Source organism: Xiphophorus hellerii, unplaced genomic scaffold, assembly GCF_003331165.1.
Source record: "Xiphophorus hellerii strain 12219 unplaced genomic scaffold, Xiphophorus_hellerii-4.1 PGA_scaffold_23__1_contigs__length_57382, whole genome shotgun sequence".
NCBI lineage: Eukaryota > Metazoa > Chordata > Actinopteri > Cyprinodontiformes > Poeciliidae > Xiphophorus > Xiphophorus hellerii.
In genome coordinates, this window is record NW_022587600.1 from 1,580 (window position 1) to 5,591 (window position 4,012).

Sequence of the window (4,012 nt, forward strand, 5' to 3'; positions counted from 1 at the left end):
ATGGATTTTGTCTTCCCAAATGGAACGGGCATATTCCAAGATGACAATGCCAGGATTCATCGGGCTCACATTGTGACAGAGTGGTTCAGGGAGCATGAGACATCTTTTTCACACATGGATTGGCCACCACAGAGTCCAGACCTTAACCCCATTGAGAATCTTTGGGATGTGCTGGAGAAGGCTTTGCGCAGTGGTCAGACTCTCCCATCATCAATACAAGATCTTGGTGAAAGATTAATGTGTAACACAGTAGAGAAGGGTATTACATATATTTTGGATAAATGGGCCAATAGGTTCGGCTATCGGAGCACAGTGGAGTGTTTAAATGACACACAAGGGCAGTTGGGTGTATTTAAAGAACTGGTTTTAGTGACAGAAAACACACAATTAACAGTTGCACAAAACACACAATTATGAAAATAAAATTACACACAATAAAATGAAAAAAAAAAAGAAATAACAATAATACTTGGCCAAGTGCTAATTCTTAATTTCAAATAATTCGGGTGCACCCTGGTAATCTGCACTCCAAATTGTATTAGTCAGCAGATTAATCAAATTAATCCCAATTTGGTTTGATTCAACTTCATTCACAGGAGAATTTCCACCACAGCTGTGCGTCACAATGTCCGAAATAAAACAATCCAAACAGTATTGTCCAAAAATCAATAAATAAAAAAACAATAATAATGGAGAATGTCAGTTGTAGGTTTCACACATAACCGTGTGTGAAGATGTATGTTGCTCTCCTACCACACCGCAGGGTGCAGCATGACTCCAAATGGGATAGACGAAATCTGGTTCTCTCTTTAGGTCCAGGTGGGAAGGCTCGCCATCAATATCAAAGGAGGGATCCACTTCAGGAATGATCCAGTATAAAAAAAAACCTGACCTGTCAACAGACAGGACCAGCAGAAATACAGGACTTTACCAAGCCGTTCTAGCTTTAATCCTTCTTTCCAACACAGTAACAAAACATTACCTAGTTACTAAAACAACGGATATTTTTTAACAACAATGTAACAAACGACAAAAACACAAATAAAAGGCTCCGAATATGCTCACCGATCTCAGTGCGACACACTTCAGACAACCGTATAGTGGGTCTCAATCCGGATGCGTGGGGCACTAAACGATGTAACAAGGCATATTTGATCTAAATAATATAAACTTAATAAAATAAAATTATGTTAAAGCCTAAATTTTACCTTTTATCTACGAAGAACAAGCTGAAATAACTGCCAGAAAGAGCCAACGATTCCTAACGGCTCTAACGGTAAAAAACTGAAGTTCAGTTTGTATTCATTTAATAAATAATTTCCAGCACAAAAGCTGGACAATCAACATAAAATCTATTTACAAAAGAGTTTATCCACAATACAGTTAATACAGCACGTAAAAAATATTTTAACTGTCGGGATACATACTCTGGCGCTGCCCCGCTCAGCAGTCTCACCGCGTCGGATCTCTAGAGCAAAGCCAACGGTACTGCAGACCCGGGGGAGAAGGGCGGGATCCACAACGGCAGCCTGCACCCTGATTGGTCCAGACGCTCTGGAAACCAAACTTCTCATTGGCCAGGCAGACCACCCAGCTTCCTTAACCTCTTCTCTTAAAGTGGCATACCCACTTTATGTGGGTTACAAATGCAACACTGGATGGAAATAAACCTTTGACACTGCAGAAGCTTATTGAAACAATGCCACAGCGAATGCGGGCTGTAATCAAAGCTAAAGGCGGTCCAACAAAATATTAGAGAGTGTGACCATTTTTTGGTGGCGACTTTTTTTTTGGCCAGGCAGTATATATACTGTATATCAGAGGTGGGGACTCGAGTCACATGACTTGGACTCGAGTCAGACTCGAGTCGTTAAAATCACGACTTGAGACTTGACTTGAAAAAATGCTCAAAGACTCGGACTTGACTTTGACTTTCATGCCATTGACTTGGGACTTGACTCGACTTGAAGCTGTTTACTTGAAAAGACTTGATATTTTTTACTCAAAGTCTTAAAATTTAAAACACATTATTTATAAAGTGGCGTCATTAATTAATTTCACTCATTCCGTATCAATATGCGCAGACCGTCACTATGGTTTTCCTCTCTCCTTATGTATGTATGTGTACGTAGCTGCAGCACAACCAATCAAATTAACAGGATTTGGACGTTTAAAAAAACGCGGCAAAGCTACAGAGCTCAGGGAACGAAATACGAAATAACCGCTCGAATATGCTTCCGCGAGTAATTTCTTTTGGCTACGTAGGTTATGAACTTTCGACTAAAAAACGAACTGCAACTTGTAAAACATGCAAGAAGAGAATATCGGATGGAGATGCCACGACGTCCAACTTTGTCCGGCATTTGAAGCTTCACAAAGATCGGTAGGTGGCACTTTTCTTTTGCTGTAAGATAGTTGACTTTAGCTAACTTCGGGTTAGCATGTGTACTCCGGGTTAAATTGGTGATGATTTACCATAAATCCGGTCCTTCAAATGCCTCCACAAATAATGTGCACCGTGTTAGCTCAGGAAGCCGGTGGATAGTGAGCGGGGCTCCGGAACAGAAAGCAGATTCTGGACCTGAACACAGGGAACAGAGTCTCTCTGTCCCATCATGATGATGAGCCGGGTCTAGTATCATCTAAGGATGGTTGGTGTATTTGAAGACATCTACGTTGGGAAATTATATTGACAATATATTGTTTACTGCAGTCAGTGCATTAAGTCAACTGTTTTTGACTTAATGCACTGACCGGCGTGACTGTCACATGTGGCACAGAACCCATTTCCAAGTAGTATAGCTTTGCTGGGAAAAAAAAAAAAAGACCAAATACAGTGACTGTCCCAAATAAATTTTGTGTTTAGAATATCTGTCCCATATTTACGGAGGACTGAAACTAACATACTTAGAAATAAAAGCAAAAATAAATGCACCAGACCTTCCTGAGTTTACTTGTGATAACTTCATTTATACTTATTTCATTTTTTGAAAACTATGATTGTTGTAGTGTTGATGTTTATTTATGAATAGAAGGAGTAAACTGAAGTCAAATGTAATTCATGAATGGCTGTAATTATTTTCTGACATCTGTTTACTTCTGACAGATTTGAAGAATACCAGATGAATAAGAGGATCACAAATGAACCTCAAATACGTATTTTAAAAAGAACAAATGGTCTAATATTTGAATTTTATGTATAATTGCAAATTATATAAAAAAAAAATAAAATAAAAACGACTCGAAATGACTTGAAATTAAAGGTTCCTGACTTGAGACTTGACTCGACTTTTGCCTGTCTTTACTTGAGACTTGACTCGGACTTGAGGACAGAGACTTGAGACTGTTAAAGAGGAAAGTTATTATGTTAGCTTAAATTTTGGAAAAAGCATGGCTCTCCTTTTCCTCCTGTTAGCCGGGTCGCGAGCGGATGTCATCACGGCTGCAAAAGTACGGCGAAACAGAATGACGTCACAGATCACAGAGTTTAATCTCATACAAAGCAATCGACAACAAAGCTGCAGAGATACAGAGATATGCATTTTCTCATGAAAATAAAAACACACAAGGGAAGACAGACGAACACAAAACATATAAGACAGACAAAGGCGCCCTCGTGGAGAAAAGATGAAAAAAACTCTCTCAGCCCCTCTCCGGTGCTGCCCTGAAATTTTAACCAAAGAGGCGTTTCCCTATTTAATATATGCAAAGAAGGCGTTCTGCTCTTCGACCAATTAGAACTCCCTCAGGCCCCCAAAGAAAGTTGTGACTTCCTGATTTATAGCAAAGGTGTCTGTTTTTTTATCTAAGCAAAGGCGGACCACTTCGTGCCCATCGCTGCCTGATACGGAAGATCCCTGGCGCCAAACGTCCTAAGATGAGATTTCACAGACACCTCCGTAGTCCCCACTTCCATTGGAATGCAAATTTATTGCTCTGGTGTGGGGGAGGCAAAGGGCCCTGCTCTGTCTGCTTACCGCATCTCAGACGAGACCTGTTCCAAATAAGAGTA

The 4,012-nt window shown here is 40.1% G+C and overlaps 1 long non-coding RNA gene across 1 annotated transcript; it reads right to left on the reverse strand.

Annotated features, from left to right (window-relative positions):
- Positions 1–450: 450 nt before the first annotated feature.
- Positions 451–1,641, reverse strand: LOC116716381 (uncharacterized). Its single transcript, XR_004338437.1, has 4 exons — positions 1,428–1,641; positions 1,209–1,270; positions 1,066–1,128; positions 451–892 (listed from the first exon to the last, which is right to left on the reverse strand). It is a non-coding gene; the product is annotated as an uncharacterized LOC116716381 (long non-coding RNA).
- Between the last annotated feature and the right edge of the window lie 2,371 nt (positions 1,642–4,012).